At 40.6% G+C, this 18,605-nt stretch overlaps 1 protein-coding gene across 10 annotated transcripts in view; it reads left to right on the plus strand.

Moving 5' to 3' along the window:
- Positions 1–18,605, plus strand: part of LOC124159560 (ras-specific guanine nucleotide-releasing factor RalGPS2) — a 327,801-nt gene that overhangs the window by 253,640 nt on the left and 55,556 nt on the right. Inside the window, exon 1 of one of the 10 annotated variants that reach the window (XM_046535449.1) lies at positions 2,588–2,799. The exons of the other annotated variants lie outside the window; for them this stretch is intronic. The gene's annotated coding sequence lies outside the window, so the exon portion shown is untranslated. Of the gene's footprint in view, positions 1–2,587; positions 2,800–18,605 lie in introns of those variants that run through there. 10 annotated transcript variants of the gene reach the window in all.

The raw sequence follows: 18,605 nt of genomic DNA on the forward strand, positions 1-18,605 counted from the left end.
ACCAAATGATGTCACACCGCGACGTAGCCAGTCATCAAATATTATATTTATGTGAAAATGTCATCGTTTTTTATTTAAAATGAAATAATTTCGCCAAATGGCCCCTTAAGCTATCGATTTACTTCTAGGTTGAATGGCGTCATTTTCCATTTTTTTAGCCTAAGTTTTCGGTAACGAACATAATATTTTCTAGCGATAGTTTTAGTAGAATTTATGCTTCCCCACCTGCTGGTCAGTCTTCCCAAAACGTTGGATGAAATATTTATTTTCAACCCCAGTCATGATTATTCAAGTCAGATTACTTTTGACGGAAATTCTCGTGTGTTTGATTTTTGGAATTGATTTTTTTTTACATTATATTGCTAGAAATTATGATTTTGTGCGACTATACTTATGGTATACTATTTGAAGCCCGTTGTGTTTTTTATGAGACCTAAAAATGACCAGTTAGTAACTCAGTTGATGTAATCAATAATTATGTGCAAAACAATTTGCATATAATTTTTGTGAATCTTTATGCAGGAAATGTTTCACCGACTTGACTTTTTTTAGCGGATTTTATTTGAATTTAGTTTAGCATTAAGAGTTGTTCTATGCGACAAATGTAATGAAAAGAAAGTTTTCATCGTCATGATATAAGGACTCAAAACTTAATATAACTTTTCACTCTCAGATAAAACTTCATTCGACCTGTTTCAACGTATAACCTTCATTTTAAGGTGTCAAACAACAGCCACCAAGTACCGAAATAATATATACCTGTTAAAGATGGGTTGGGGGAAGCAAAAATTAATGGGGTTGGAGCAAGGGGGATGAAGAGTAAATACGCTGCTTATGACACCCAAGCACGCTTGCCAAATACTAGTTAGTCTACATACGTAACGTACACAATGCAAATGTTAAATCATGCGTAAGGTTTTCAATCCATTCTTATGAAAACTAAAAATAGAAACTTTGTGCTTTCACATAAAATATATATTCACAAAACGTAAGACTTCATCATCAGGTCACCTTCTTTCAAGTTTCTTCTTCTTCATTTTTCATAATGAATCGCTTTCACAAAATTACGCCTCAGACTATCAATTTCATTCCTGTTTAATCGCTGATTCTGCTCCGTTGTTAATTTATTTATTAGAGCTATTTTAATAGGGTAGTTTCCTTCATCAAAGAAAACGAAAGGCATTGATTGCCATTCGTTACCCACCATTAGTGTATTCATTATATGCAAATTATTTGGTTGTAGAAATGCCAGTTTAGACGAATGGCAATGGTCAATTTTAACCGCATTTGAAAAAGGCCAGATTGGCGCCATAGCGATGCCACTCCACGTGACGTCACAGGCACCTAGATTCTATACGAGTAGATAGGAGTTTTACATCGCCTGAGATTACCAATGCATGCATGAGGCAGAAAGCTCAGGGAAACATGTCTAATAATCACCTATTAAAAAATTAGCTATGGTCGGAAAGCTTCCTTCTTCTGATAAGCCTTATTTAAGCCAAGCGCTACCAGGGTACTCTGCTACCTGCTAGCAGCCTGCATCCCAGCGGGGCACACATCCTCGCCCCAAGGTCACCTCCCACGTCGGAATCGGAATGACGTCACACGGGCTTTTCCTAGCATTCATACTTAGCCGTCGTGTTTTCGCGCGCTTGAAATTTTTCACCTTTCATTTAATCGCCAAAAATAGATATCGTCATTTAAAAATCTAAAAATGTGAAATTCGTACTCCAGGAGTAATAATCTTTCGATTTAGGCTATAAAAAAATAATAGGAAACCACCCTGTTCTAAATCGCATTAAATTCGATTTTTTTGCCAGGATTCGTCAAAATATTTTTACCTGACTAATAGTAGATAAAAATATTAATAATGTGAATGTGCTCGTTGCCAATTTTCAATTAGGCTACTTTAAAAACTATTTATTTTTTTCAATTTTCGGGGTAAATATATGCATTCATAGCGGATGACATGTGCGACTTTCTTTAAAACCATTTTTCAAGTCACTTATGTCATTCTAAATTTCGGATAGTTCTAACTATTTATTTTTTTTAATTTTTCGCTCCGATTATCCACATAATTATCTTGAGACTGTTACATGACAGTTACATTATATTATTTCACCGTACTCTTTGGTATTTATCTTGAGATATCTCCTTGTGTATTTTCCTGGGGTGGGAGTGTTAGGCAATGAGCTTGGTCGTTGGTTCGTTTGGTGCGGTCGTGGAAAGGTCAAGCGGCGCATAGGCGTGGGTGCCGTCATGTGAGCGGCAGCAAAGTGAAACCCTCAAGAGAGGAAGTGAAGCAGGGATACGAGTTCTTAATTTGGACGGGAAGTGGTGCGATAGCTCCCTATCGCCTTCAATTGTCCCTCGGCGGAATCGTGCGCTTTATTTCTGTTCAACTGTTTCCGTCCTTCCTCCCACGTCACACCCTTTCCCCTCCCCACTCACGCAGCCTCCGTATCCACGGCAACCCCGTCTTCTCCATCCATTCATTCCATTTCTCGCGTAGTCTGAAGGAGAGCGATTTGCGTCTCTCGTTTCCACTGACAAAATTATTTGCGCGAAGCAGTGAGACTCGCCTCGATCGGCTTCGTTTTCGTAAACCAGAAAACAAAAGAATAACGTCAAAGTATTTCAACTCGTGCGGGATATAATGCATTGGAGGAGCTTCGCGTGTGAATCTCCGAAAAAGTGACTATCGACTCGTTTCGGTTGAACATTCCCGTGTGTGAAGCAAGGCTGCAGTCTGCAGTATCTTTAACCAACCGATTGTACCATTTCGACTCCTGCGGGGAAGTAAGTGTCTTTGATCTTCTCGTATCTGTGTGTCTGAATTGGCGACTTTTCTTGATTGTCATGAGTGATTATTCCGGATTATCCACATGATCGGCTGCAATATATCCGTGAATTTACGCGAAAACTAGGGTACGCTTGTAAACTTTATTGGTGTCAATGGCGATCCTGAGATGTGAAGCGGATTATTTAACTGTCTCGAGGAATTTTTCGAGAGGATCAGTTCATAATTGCATTGATGTGTGAACCGATGTGTACCGTATGGCAGATGTTCGGTACCTGATAGGCACCGCATATCACCGAACACTCCCACCACACGAATCCCTTAACAACATATCCTTTGAATCCACAGCTTGACCTTTTCGCAAAGAACTCTATTGATTGAAAATGTAATTGTATTGATTGTGGATAAGTTAAGGACCTAATTTAGAAGACCAGTTTTATTTATTTTTAAATATATAAGAACGTTTCACCGGATGCGACGTATCCCATTATAGCAATTTGGTTTCAAATTTTCCGCGAATTATTTATTACTTAATTTTAAACGCTAAAACTGCATATTTTTAGTGTCCCTTCAGGATTGTTAATAAAAAGAGTGTATTTGTTCCTCATTAATCTTTCGACGGTATTGAAATATTATCCTCAGAGCTTGGAACTGTCACGAATATTGCCACGACTACAGAATGTTTGGCTCAGGATAAAAAAATCGGTGGGCGAAAAATTGAGCAGGTAGAGCAGTTCAACTACTTTGGCAACGCATTAGAGGTACTATGAATTGATACGGCAGTTATAAGAGAATTACGTTAGCAAAGGAGGCGTTCCTGAACAGGAGGGAGCTTATTAGAGGACCGTTACATTAGGGTTCAAAGAAAAGGCTTGTGAAGAGTCTGATCTGGAGTGCAGCGCTTTACAGTGCAGAAACGTGGACACTAAGGAAGGAGGACGATAGAAGATTGTAGGCATTCCAGATGTGGGTGTGGCGAAGAATGGAGAAGGTGAAGTGGACGGAGAGGAGGAGGTGGAACGCTGAAGTGCTGGCCATGGTGGGTGAGGAAAGGCAGCTTTTAGATGAGGTACGGAGGAGACAGAAGGTATGGATGGGGCGAGTGCATATCGGGGAGGGGATGTTGAAAATGGTGTTAGAGGGTAGAATGTTAGGTAAACGAGGGAGGGGAAGGAAAATAATAGGATTTTTAGATGGAATGGAAGTTGGTCTTGTCGTGAATTGAAGAGGGATGTCCTTGGAGGAAGGGGAGACTGCCAGAATACTAATTAAACGACGACGACTGAGTAAACTACTTAGAACTGCTTAGTAAATACGTCATGCAAACCTATTTTAACCAGTGGAAGATTTCATTTAAAAAACCATCGTATTATCATCTCAATTTCATTCCGGTTGGCCTCCCCTTAACCCTCTTGAGCCGCAAATCCGAGTTGCGCTTTTCTCTCTCTCTTTTGTTTCTTCAGGGTGCTTTTCGCCGAAACTCTTGCCGCTAGGATCGCTGCGGGCGCCTTTTACTCCCGTCATGCCTCGGTCTCCTCCTTCTTTTTCTGAAATTCCTCCTTTAATTTTTTTCTCCTCCAAGTTCTTTTCAGGGGAAACGTGGTTTCTCCATTTCCCCAATTCTGCGCCACCTAACTTACCCCAAATGTTTTTTTTTTCAAATTCCTTCGCCTAATCTCCATATCTTTGCCTTCCACTGTCGTCAAATTTTAACACGCTTTTATAGAACTACTTCCTCCTTCTTTTCGTTTTTTCCTTACAGGCAAAATCTCTCGTCTCAAATGTTTGAAATTTGTTTTGTTTGTTAATAATAAATGAAATGTTTCAATACTTCACAGTTAGCTGTTGACTGAAAAATTTCAGTGCGCATCAGAACCTGACAGTAGCGGATACAGAAAAAACTCAAGGGGGGCGCAAAATATATCTTGAGCTACCTTTACTTTTGTCGTAATTACAAATAATCAAGTCGCATGCAAAGTTTAACAAAGTTTTAATGAAACTGATAATACGCATATACAAGACAGTGCCATCTTTAGACGTAAAAAAGTTATAAATGTGGTTCTGCAATGTTAGGCAATGCAGGCGGCCCCGCGGCGGGGGGGGGTGGGTAGCGCGCCCCTTGTGACCCCAAATATGTATCCGCCACTGGAACCAGATGACAATACATTCTTACTGTAGTCCTACGTCTTCAGAGGCAGTATGAGCCGCCATTTTCTGCCGTTGAAATTTTTATTATCGATCAGCTTCGACATGAATTTTTACGCTTTCGGGATAGTGCCAAACTCTTTCCATCTATTTTGCGGTGAGCTAATGTAAAATATCGAGTTCAATAATAATATTACAATGGATTAAAGAATTAATTTCGATTCCTCGCCAACCACGTCTAGCACTCCGTCGTTGCTCTTCCCATCCATTCATTTCACCTTCTCCATTCTCCTCCACACTCATTTCTCCAAGGCCTCCATACTATTTCTCTTTCTTCTTTCTTCCTTCATCAATTTTTAACCTTCCCTATATTTTAGTAATTGCTTTGTCTTTTGTCATGCTTCATCCTCCAGGTCTTTTTCCAGTGTCCAATAGTTCCCTTCAGAAATAGGAATATTATCTCTTATCCCATGATTCTCCTCCGCAATGAGAAATAAACCTTAAACTCTCCACTAATCTTACGTCTCCTATGCTAGCTTCATGACGCACTAAGGCTAATGTGGTTGAACTGTTCCATCATGTGCAGCAGAATAATTTGCAATTTTCCAGTTTTGCCAAACAATTTAATAAAGACTAGCTTCGATACTATTTTAATCATTTTCGAGTCTTGCTATAATTTCAGGCAGACTGTAGTCACCTCGTTAAGTTATTCTATAAATAATTACATAGTATTGTATGCTTAAGATTGGTAAACTTGCAGCGCATTTATCTATTTCTCCATATCCTAAGGTAGTTACGTTTCTTCCCGGAGGTTATTCTTCCCCGCATCCTTCTTCTCCAGGTCCTTCTGAAATGGAAAATAAAGATAGATATTTTTCCGATCGGGTAGGTGTAGGAATAATTGTTTCATCGACCTGTTAAGAACTTCGCTATAGCATTTCCTTTCTATTTGTTAACTTTTGGAGTCATAACACGACCTCCGCTCACCCACTGAGGCGGCTTGCCAAGCGGTACGTAGATGATGTTCATGCGGAATATGCGAATTCGTCGGTTCATTTTACTCTCCTGAACGTATTTTCCCAACTTACATTAACAAAAATGTACCGTTTCGTTTATTTGAGTAAGTCTTCCGCAACCTTTATTAAGGATGCATTTGCTGGTGGATTTTGATGCAAAAAAATATTCACAATTTGTTCTTGCCAGCCCTAAAAGGTGTAAATGCCCGTGCTGGTAAAAACGTTTTTTTGTTTTGTGGGACAGGTAGCCTGACGCGAAAGTGCAGTGAATTTTATCCACGTGCGTTCACGGGACAATCCCCAAGGGAGTCTGGAATTCATTGCAGCTAGGGTGGAAACATTCGGCTCGATGAAAATGTTTTTTAGTTTTTCTGGGAGCACTGTTGAGTTTGGGCGAGGACGTCCCCTGGGGGATGGGATTATCGCGGCATGCAATGTCTCCCCCTCTCTCCACGAACTCTCTCTGCCCTTTGCACACGACGTACAGATACAAATACAGAGAAGAACGCCCCCTACAGCGATGAGATAAGGCGAGACGGTGCTCGCTGCTTCCGGCTAAGGGAAGTGGCTCGCGTCATTGCGACGGATTCAATTAAAAGCCCCAAAAGTACACAGTTCACCGAGAATGCATTGCTATGGCTTAGTTTCTTAAGAAAAGGTTTAATCGAGGGGCCTGCGAACTATTTGTGGCGAGGATTTCGATTGCTAGTCTTCTCCAATCATTTTCATTCGCAATTTCAAATCGACCGAATTCGAATCGTGTTGTCCATCGTTCCCTGATCTCGTTTTGTCGGCTTTTTTTCAGTATTAGTCGCTGAATGAGGGATTTTTTTTATTTACAGAGTACACTCGTTTATCGGCATAAACTATATTTATTATCATTCCTTATTAAATGCATCTGGTTAACGCAAATGTGAAGTTTAAATATTGATTTAGCATATTAGCTGCCAAAGTCAAATTTTCATAAGTCAAAAGTTGGTGAGGTGTTAAAACCATTTTTTAAATTGAAGGCTGTATATTTCCAAGTAATAACTTCCATAAGCTACTTGGGTCCGAAACATAAGGGTTTATCGCAATGGCGTATATATAGATACACATTCCGGGAGAGGGGGCTTTCGGCCCCTCATTCATAAATTCATACCATGATATTTATCATTCACATTTATACGAATGGTATTATATTTCACGGAGCTTCGCTGAATTTTGTGGCCGTGTCCTCGCGAGTGATTCATCAAACTAATTAAGACCACGCTCTCTCACTTTGCCTTTATCCTCCACGTTTCGTTTTGGCTTCAGCCCCCGTGCCCACCTCCAACGCAAATGGCGCTCAGTAAAACTGGTGCCGCGGATCCCAAACATTTTTATTTTGTGTCCGTCTGTAAACAGCTCGTGTGTTGAATTGGTGGTTTCCATTCATCAAATGGAATGTATGATTTCGCGTTGTTCTTCACGGGCGAAGCTAAAATTGTTTTACATTATCATCACTGGTCCACTCATCTCTCCTGTTAGCTAATGTGCTCGCATTTACGTATTCCTTCGCTTTCTCATCCTTCATTACCTCTTCCAAGTATATTTTATTTGCGGTCCTCCTTTTCCATTCGTGCTATCCGCTTGTCCCTCGACGATTGTCTTCATCAGGCCATCGCGTCTCGAAATATGGCCTATAAGGTTGTTCCGTCTTCTTCTGAAGTCTCGCACGAGGCGTCTATTCTCCCTTACTCTTCTTTGGACTTTCTCAATATTTACTTTGTCGATCCATTCGAATTGCATTATTCTGGTATGGTATACTATTCGAAGGAGGCGACCGACAGCTTAGGTCATTTGCGCCCTGAGGGAAGGGTATGGAAGGAAGGGTGGAGAGAAACCCGGCGTCGGCGTTAGCCTGCTCTTAACGAAAAGCGCCAAGGGGACCACCACGGATTAACGTCCCATCCGACGGACGGAGTGTTGCGCTTGAAATGTCCTCCACACAACATTCAAGCAGGGATCGGGCAGTCTCCGAAAATTCTCTGCCACTGCCTGGATTTGAACCCGAGCTCACCGGGTGGGAAGCCAACACTCCAGCCACCACACCAACCCGTTTCCGTACATTATTCTTCTGACCGCTTTTGGAAAATCTCCACGCCAGAATACTGTTTTTAATTTCGTTTGGGTTTTAGCCCTTTGACCACCTCCATCCCCCTCAATTGTATGTGTCCCTGGTTTATTGTAAAAACAACGGAAACGGAGAATCTACCGGGAGAAACGCGAGTAGAATCCGCTTTGGAGCTAGACTGATATAAAAATGTGGGATTCCTATCAAGATGTCATTTTACGTTCTTGGGGTCCCGTAATTCTAAATCATTCTTTGATTTCTCTCGGGGACCGTGGAGTGAATTTTTGGGAGGTGCTGTCATCGTTGGCGCCCCGCGTCTTGGCACTGGTTTTGATCCAATGAATAGGCGCAGACTTTTCCGATACTTTGGCGTCGGCGAACCACTTTCAGGATTGATAGCGAAGTCGTGTTGCGGGGGCGATGGCCTTCCCTTGAACGCTGAAAAGCCTAGACTCATCAATCTATACGCTCTACGATCTATCTATGATGGACATTACGGACTCCACCCTCGAGTAGAGCTGTACTTAAGTGGTTTCCTGGATCCCTTGTGGGAAACTTTTGGAACTCTCACGGGAACACTTTCAATCAAGTGTAATAACTCCTAAATATTGCTGGTTTTTCAGAGATGCTTTCACCAGCCATACCCATGTCAGCACTTTCCCGTTGAAAATATTTGGCTCCCAGATGGCCATCAGCATCAACTATTAAATTGAGTTAACTCCCTTTCTCGCCCCTCCATAAGGATGTATCATATCTTTCATAGCGACATGGTGAGCATTGTATTAGAACCTCACTTTATTTCCAGGACCGACGGAAACGTTAAATTATGATAGATATTTTGCCTAATGTATAGGTATACGATATTATTCTTCTCCTGAGTGATAATGGATTTCATAAATGCCAGTTGTCACTCGTATTTGTTTATTAATGGCTGGTGTCCTAGCAGCCGCCGCCACTCGCCATTGATTTGGCTTGCATTGAGGTAGTATGTAAATTGTAGACAAATACAGATGAAGGATCTAGGTATAATATTGGACAGTAATCTGATCTTTGATCAACAATATTTTGACCCTTTTTATCCGCCGATCAAAATTTTTCGTTTGATCAGTGACATCAGAATGACTATTGTGTGAATTATTTACAGGTTCCTTGCGTTAAAAGTCATTTATTCAGTCAATTTAAGGAATGTTCACAAGTTAAACGTTAAAATTTATTTCACATTTACAATTAAATAAATGCGAACTTCAGGATTTAAGAATATTATACGAATCTTGGACTAATGGAGTCATTAAACTTATTTCAAAACTGGTATCGGACATTCGTCCTCTCCAGGCTTATTTGAGAAGTCCTTAATATCCTTTCACTTTGTGTTGACGAAATAATACCACTGCCAAACGTAAATAAGATATTCCTAATGTAGCTTGAGACTTAGCACTCCTGAAAATATCTTCTTCAACGTTTAGTCTCGTCTCCGTTCCGAAATTTGGGCGGCCAATCCTCCGCCTTTTTTGGGATGTAATATTCTGGTACTATTGATTGCATTACTATCCTTTTATATTGCATTCTTAGATATCCGTTACATTTGCCCCTTTGTCCGTTATAAATTCATGCAGATCGGCATTAACTAAAATGAAATGAATAAAATTAACTGAAGTTAGTTTTTAATCATTTAATGTGAAATTTTAACGAGTAAAAGTTATAATTTAATATTTATAAAATTGGCTACACATGGTAGTGGAGTATCAACATTCTGAAGTTCAGTGATTTGGAATGAAAAGTATTGTATTAGATCCATCAGTTGGATGCAATATTTCTTCCGACCTTCGTTCGATTAGGAATACCCTTTTCTCATCGGTCGATCAGCGATGTGTTTACCCTTTCTTATCGTGTACCTACGTATCCCCTCTCGTCTTCCCCTGCAACCCCCGCATCTCAGGGCCATTCCCCCCTCCTCTGTCTGTGACCCCCTCCAGGGTTCATGCAGGTCGAAATGCGGTTGGTAGGAAACCCCTCCCCCCCCCCGCAAAGAGAAGGGGCACGTTTTTTTCGTTTATTTCTGTACTCCACTGCAATTCTTGAGATCTCTTGGGAGAACGTTTATTTCTTCTCCCGAGGTTCGAACTGTTCCTCTTCCTTTAATTCAGCGATTCTTGCGGATGTAATTTTGGGGATCAATGATTTAGCTTTTTCTGTTCGAGGGTGCGAGAATGGAACAGATTTTTCCAAACTTTTCCTGTGATCAAACACTCTTATTCCTCATAATTTTTTTATTGCCGCGCCTTATCGTTTTTTATGGTATGTTAGCGCACAGAGAGAATTTAATTCACTGGGAACACGCTCTAGAGGAATTTCTTTTGTGTTGCCCAGAAACGATATTGGGTATATGGTGGCCTAAGTAAGGTTTATCTCAGTTCCAGATTTTGTAGCCTTCCTTTTTTTTTAATACTACAGCGAGAACTCTTCGCGCAGAACAATATGGTGAAGTTATTACTTATCTCGATCTCTTTGGCGTAGATAATAAGTTATTTGGTTGAATTTTCGGTATATTCAACTTTCGTCAGTGCTTATGAGAGTATGGACAGTGCTTTCGACAGATTAGTTTTAAAATGCTTTTAAAAGCCAGAAATTATCATCTACGTTTTTTATAACATCATTGGGCGTTCAGCTGAATCAACCGCATATCAGAATCGGTTCGGGTAAACCAGCATTTTTTACCCTAACCAGCCCATTTACATTTTAATGGCGCATTTGTCTGTATTGTAGGTGCAGTACGTATAACTTATGTTTAAATATTAATGAATTTAAAAAATTACACTTGCCTTAGCAAATACCGAAAGATTAATTTACGTAAATTGTTTCGGTTTTTTCTTTTTTTTGATGTATTTAATTTTTTTCACTATTTTGTATCATTTCTTTATTTTTCCGCAAGTAGAAAATGGTAATCCCAGATGAATGAAATGCGAAATTATTGAAAGGCCGGCTATATGAAGGGCCTCCTGAAATTACCCTAAATAACTCCAACAAGTGCTGATTCAAGAGTTTATGCTCTTCATCTATTTTGATATGGGTTCATAAAACCTACACACATGTTAAACGGCGATTGTCCTCGCGACTTTCCTTCCCAAATTGAACGCCTTCGTCTGGAGATCTCTGCTCTTTCCCTGGCACTGCTTCTTCTCTCAATCTCTCGCGACCGCCGTAAAATCGACTAGTGATGTGTGATATATCGCCAACTGTGACTGAATCAATGTTACTGAAAAGTATCAGTCACTGCCGATGACTTTCGAAATAACTGTGACTGCGGATTCCGTGAAGATAGCTCAGGCTGCTACCAAGTGATTAGCGATATATCGCTACCTGTGATTGAAGAGAAGTAGCCGTCACTACCAATGACTAAATCACTGCGACTGTAAGTACGGTAAAGATAGCTTCGTCTGCTACCGCTGCAGCAATTTTACGTGTAATTCTTATTCATCTTATATGGTCAATAAGACATCCCTTACGAAATATACAGCTAACGGTTTGGACATGAAATATGTGATAAAAAAAGCCGACAGGATTTTCATGATTGCCACTTATCAATTCCTTTACCATTAAAATTTACTTAATTATCGTGATATAAACTCAGAATCAGAGCTATTCCCCAAAAAAAAATATTTTGCCTAATTTTGCAATTTTCAATAAGTTTATTCGTTCCTTTTGGGGAGGGGTTTTCCATTGGAATTCGACAAAGCAGCAGGAATAGCAGCGCCACACAATGTAGCCCACTTTTATGAGTAAATCTCGTCTGTGATCACAATCACAATGAAGAATCAACGTTACTGATGAGTAGCAGTCGCAGGTATCAACGTGATTGGTAAATCACAGTTCCTCTCGTCACCATGGTAAAGGAGGTGAAGCTAATAATGACATTCTAAATGTTCACATACCGCACTTACAATTCCTTGCAACTTCTTTTATCAGCCGATCCTCGTATTATTTTGCGTTGGGAATGTGTAATTTTAAACATTGCAGAGGCCCTGTAGATAAAAGGTTCTGTATCCGTATTTGCAGTATGGCTTAGGAATGAGGAACGATTAGTCATAATTTTTCTCTCTTTTCCGCGTGTCTTGGACGTAACCTCGCTAAATGGCCAAAATGCATTTACGCAACCGTGGTGAACCAGTGCTGCCCTCGTGTGTCGAAGTTTGAAACTCGTCTAAATGAGAATGACCATTGCCAAAAAAATGTTATGCCCTGCATATGATTTCACATATTTTCCTTGAAAGTCGCCTCCACTACGCCGATGCCTCTTTACCGATGCATTTTTTGCTCTCGATGTCTCTAAATGACCATATCGCTCATCTTTAGTTAGTTTTCACGGTTTCGGCCGCGCCGGCAGCACTGACGACGGTGTTAGTGGCAGAGTTACTTCATAAGTTCTAATATCTCAGTGATCACAAAACGGATCTTAAGTTACGACCGACGCTGTGTGAACGAGGTTGTGTTGCAGTAGTTGTATAGGCGTCGCATGTCATAGCGTATCTCGTGCTTGACTCCTCTTGAGTACTTCCGCATGTGTGTTTTCATTTGTTATTCCCCGAAATTTTCAGCGAGACTATGATACGAAAGAAAAACAATGAATCACCATGGTGATCATGCGCTCATCCGCCAAAGCTCTTCGTTCTAAACATGTGCAGATGGTGAATAGGATTGCTGATTCCATCATCAACCTCTTCGCTTTGTTTTTCTTTTGTTTTTTTGTCTTTAAGATAAATATTTAGCCACCCGTTGTGAACATTTTCACGACTGGAATTTCCTGATCGATGAAAGGGACTGCCTGTATTGTACGCTTGAGAGAGCAGCGGCTCCTAAGAGTAATTCTTTGGTAGCAATCGCAGTTTTTTATGCCTGGTGCTAAAGGATATTGGTCACTACGCTTAGATACGTATCTGATCCGAACGGGTAAGGATTAAGAAGTGGTTCTTCGACTTCTCAGTCCTTGAACCTCTACGCTTATCGTTTGGAAAAAATCAATCTATCCGCCCTACTCAATTTATTTCCCGTTGGGATGCCTTTGCTATGACTTCCGATTTTGAAAGAGGTTTTCATCTGTTGACATATCGGAATGCTGACTTGCGGACCTGTTTTTCTCCAGCACGTCGGAGAAAAGCGTGAAATTAATACTTTGGATTAAATATGCATTTTCCTGCGTAATTCGATGGAAATCTTTGATTTTTTTAACATATTGAAAAGGACTTGTCTATTTCGACTCTTATTTATTCCTAGTAACCCAGGTTTCGGCGCATAATGCCATTTTCAACTGCTCATTTCATCGTCAGCCTCTTCGCCTCGAAAGCATTGCAAGTGTCGGCTGATAATGCCTTTAAAATTGCAATTATGTGCCGAAAACTGAGTAGATTGGGATGAATAAGAGTGGAAATAGACAAGTCCTTTTCATTATGTGTTTCCAAGTTTCCAACATTCCCAGTTTCATTATGTGAAAAACATGAAATTAATCTCCCCGGCGCCTATCAATTTGCCGGCCTCGGTGGCGGCGGGGTAATGTCCTCGCCTGCCCAACAAGAGGTCGCGGGTTCGAGTCCCGCCTGGGTAGATATCCCATATCTAGGGTATGGTTGTTTGTGTACGTGCAATTGTTAAAAAATTGTTGAATACCCCGATATAAAATGGCCGATAGGAGCTGTATTCGGTGGTTTCAGAATAAAATAAAAATAAATAACTATTGGTATTTTCGCGAATGAGGCTGAAGTTATTCGAATAGGTTGTCGTCTTGAGTCGCCCCAAATATTCAATGCCTGTTGAGGCAGCTTTCGGGGTAGGATGTGGCTACAACTGAACGTGGAGAGTGTCGTTTATTCCTCGGTTTCGTCGTCGCATTCGGGGTGTCTTGTGGAGGGACTCTCCTTTCCGAATCGATCCAGCGACGCCCTCGCCAAGATCCTCTATTACGACTTCCAAGTGTGGGCGCGGAGAGAGAGAGAGAGAGAGAGAGGGCGCGAATGGCACTCAAACGTAAAACTGACGGCTGCCAGATTTTTATTTTGCATCCCTCCCGGTGTAAGAATTGCGTGTGTGTGTGTGTGATGGCGGTTTATATTCTTCAAATGGAATGCGAGAAAGACATGAATTTCAAACGATTTCAATTTTTCCTGGTGAATACTTCTGACGAATATTTCTCGGGTTTGCAGCCAGGTTAATGCTTTTATACAAGCCGACGTTTCCGGAGACGACTCGTCTCCCATCCTCAAGGCCGTGTTACTTTATGGAATTCCAATTTCACACTCAATCAACTTCAAGGGAAAAATGACACCAAGTGTCGAAACCATGGCCGGTTATGTGATAAATAAAATAGTGTGGATATTACCATTTGTGCTTTAATCATGGATATAGCATTATTCCCCTAAATTAAGCCTGAAACATTTTTATGCGTTTCTAACCTTTCTCATCCTTCTTTTCTTGTTCCTCATATTTTTTTCGAGGTCTTCCTATTTCATTCTTGCCATCTACTTCTCCCTCGAGAAATGCCTTCATTAGGCCGTAATGTCTCAAGATATGGCGGTATAAAGTTGTTCCATCTTCTTATCAAGATTGTCACGAGGCTACTCGCCTACTCTTCTTATAGGTCTTCCTCGTTACTTACACGTTGGGTCCACTTGACCCTATTATTTTCTCTGTTGCACCAAATTTCGATACCATCCACCCTTGCTTTCTTTGCTGCTGCCATTGACCATGCCCCACTTCCTTGGAGAAGCATAATTCAAATGGAAGTTCTGATAGGTTTCTTACGTCTATGCTGCCTTCATTATCTGATGCGCCGAAGACGCGTTGAAGCTGCCCCGGTTGACCATATTCACCCTAACCAGCCAGTTCACATTGCAAGAAATATTGTGCGCCTATGATCGTGTTGTTTGTGTAGTGTGGTGTTTGTGTGAACAGAAACTTAAATCTGTTTTGCGTTAGGCGTAAGATTTTTTGTGATTTTTTTCATTACGTGCATTTTTTTACATATAAATATATACTTTTCTCTTTTTATTGCAAGTAGCAGTTCTTCTTTTCTTTATTATTATTATTATTATTATTATTATGGTCATTAAAAAAAGATAATTTACAAAATTTAAACAATTAGTGCATTGAAAATTTACTAATTCTACCAGAAGGAAAGACACAGGAAAGACTCATAGACGAGTTATATGTCGAGGTAGTTTGCATGGTGTTGGAATTGATGGATCATAATTCCATATCGATACCTCCACTACACAATCGCTCAACAATCGCCCACCGAATCAAATCCGCTCATCTAGTACTACTCTGGCTACTAGATGAGCGGATTTGATTCAGTGAGCGATTATTGAGCGTTTATGATGTGGAGGTATCGATATGTGCGTGAGGAGTGGGTTTTGGGTTGCTCCGAGCCTGGACTTAAAGTTATGAACTAGTTTAGGGATGAATTTTTTTACCGTGGGAAGCGTATGGGCAGAGAGGACATTTGACATTCGGTTGAGGCGCGGTATGTTTAGGAATAGGCGAATGGTTTTATTCTGGAAGGTTTCCTGTTTCTCCCTAATTGATTTCGAATTTGTAATAATAATAATAATATAATAACTAAATAAATAACTGTTTCTTCTATGCTTAAATTTCCTGCCTTACATGCTGTTTATGTGTCTGCCATTCCTCTACATCGAATCTTTCGGAAGTAGGAATTCAAAGGTGAAAATTCCCGCTGCTTTCCAATTTCTATCGACTCCGCTCTTATTTCAACCCTTGGAATGAATTTTTCAAGATCTTCCGGTTTTCATTGAGGAAGGTTTTTCTTTGAACAAAACGGAAGGCTGACATTTTTTTACCAGCATACCGATGAAATTCATGCCCTTATTTTCGCGCGCGCGAGGCTGAAATTGTCTGAATAGATTGTCGTTTTTAGTCGCCTCTTTGGAATTTCACCATCGTCTGGATGAATTTGTTATTTGATTGGCTTCATAAAATTCCTCCCAATTTCCAGTCCAATTTCTCGTTTAGCTCCGCCCATTTCGTGCCCTGCTAGGATGACTTTCATTCCAGCATTCGGAGTTGAATTTATTTTGACATCGACATAACGAAATTCTGACGCACGAACCAATTCTTCTTTTTCCGTCACAGGAAAGAGAGGTAAAATATTTGTTTTTCGGAGTAATTGGGGTCGTTCTCCAGCTTTTTCATTCCATTTCTTCGTGAATGAAAGCGGTCTTTTCAAAACATGTCTCCAATTCGGATTTAGTCCCGCAAACACGATTTTTTTTAACGAAGCATGTATATACATTGTCAATTAGTGTGGGTTTTAATCAATTGATTTCTCTCCTGATCACTTAATATTTCTCTCATTATCTATGTCATAAGTTTTTTTTTGCGGACGATCTCAGATAAAACGTTTTTCATTCGTTTCTCCTGCTTGTTCTGCATTTCTATGAAAGCTATTTTTATTTTCCTTATCGAATCATATTGCAACATTTCTTCGTCCCTAGTGCCTTGAGTTATCGTGCGTAGACCTTCGTACTCGAATTCCTAATTGGTTGAAAGAGACATGCGAATCGGATGCAGATGGGGCAAAGGATTTGGATGGAGTCAATACTAATCCATGATGCTGACAACGACATTTTAAAGGTGGAATAAAAGGAAGATGGTCTCGTTGTGAATTTAAGGGGGAGTTCGATTTGGGATGGCCGCAGTGATATGCTTCGTTTAAAACTTCCATCCCTGGAAGGATACCGTAAAAAAAACAGATGACGCAATATTCTCACGATCAACTTAGTAAAAGGTAGAGTGAAGAAAAACATCGACATCTGCATGATACCCAGCGAGCCAACTCTAGGGTGATTGGCAGGGGCTGAGTATTGCTCGTCAACATCCACCAGTCTTCATGAAGGTGTTGAACCACAATGACACGTGCAATTACGTGAAAGGTGTTAGGTCTGATCAGTCACACACCGTTCATTCCATTCCGCTATTGCAGTATGTAGGCCCAGATTCATACGCACCACAAAATCAGGACATAATACGGCGAAAACTGCGGACGAATCACAATTACAGTACAGCTGGGCCTACTATTACTACTATACTTTGAATTTATTGCGAAATCTCTCTGTTCCTTTTGCACTTATCGTGATCTGGTGACGGTTATCGGGAAAATCCTCTGGATGTGTCTCCCCGCTCTCTCGAATCCATGAGTCTCTGATTTCCTTTCGTCTGCACTTGTACTCCGCCAACCACCTCTTCTTCTTTCTTTCCTTCCTGTTCCTTTTTATCGTCTCCTCTATCTCTTTTCCTTTTTATTTTTCGTCTCCACTTCTGCCTTGGTCTCGTCCGCTCAACAATTCCCAATCAAATACTCTCCCCCCACCCTTCAGTGTTTCGCCGTGCTCATTGTTGTCCATTGTTTATCCGGGTATAATGCCAACTTTTCTGTGTTTAATGCGTACCAACTCCAGACCTATTGTTACCCGAGCGTTACCAACCGTAGGATAACAGAGTAGTAATATGAGAAAAAGGGACCAAATATAAAAAATAAAACCACCGTTCGTGCGGGAGTTATGAAGCGCCCTCTTAAGATACGCTTTTGGATAGGTACGCATATAGTTTCTTCTTCTTTTCCTTTCATTTCTCGTTTCCTCTCCCTTTAAAGGAAGATACTTTGCATGCAAATTGAATGAAAACAGAGATATACATTCAGTGGAAATTGGGTAGAAGTCGCCTCGTCAAAATGGACGAAATTGCACGATTCCCGTCTCCTTGCTTGCTGCTTTTTTTCCGGAATTGAGCTATTTCCGTGGAATTTGCTGAAACGTACGCGAAATCTTAATGATGAACATTGTTGGCTGTGTTTCCTTTCCTTTTCAAAATTCCCGTCTTTTTCGTGCGTACCTATCTCCTATGATTGCGAGGGGTTTCTCGGTCCGGGTAAAATGGCTTTTTGCATGCTCTTTTCGGCGGCGAGGGACGGCGGGGTGCGGGAACCCTTATCTGCGAAGCCAGACTTGATGGAATCGCGTAAACGGATGATGCTGCCGTGGGCGCATAGCACCACGGGAGCTGTGTAAGTGGATTGCCTCTACTTTCCCGAGCTTTGCCGCTCGTGAGCGAATCGTTCATCGCGAACGGGTCAGTCAGCATTTCATTGTCGTGAATCGAATGAATTCAATCCTTTGGTTTTCGTGTTTTTGAGGGCGTGGTAACATGAAAAGAAGCTACATGTTCCAGTGTTGCCAAGCGTCATTTAATGGAACATTTTGAGACCGGAAAGCGTAAAGATAACTTTAAATTATTTGATGTGAGATGAATAAACGTAATATTTATATATTACGTAATGGTAATATATACATATTACGTTTATTCATGGAGACATTTGGATATATAGACATTTTATTCATATTTTTAGGAAATAATTGGCAAGAAAATATGCGAGTAAATGTAGTCTAAGAGGCACTTATTGGAGGAATTCGCGGTTATTTATGGTTGCAAACAGTCATTTTCCTCGGGTGAAAAGGTACGTTGCTTCCATCAAAATTTGTACTAG

This window comes from Ischnura elegans, chromosome 5 (genome assembly GCF_921293095.1).
Source record: "Ischnura elegans chromosome 5, ioIscEleg1.1, whole genome shotgun sequence".
NCBI classification, from domain to species: Eukaryota; Metazoa; Arthropoda; class Insecta; order Odonata; family Coenagrionidae; genus Ischnura; species Ischnura elegans.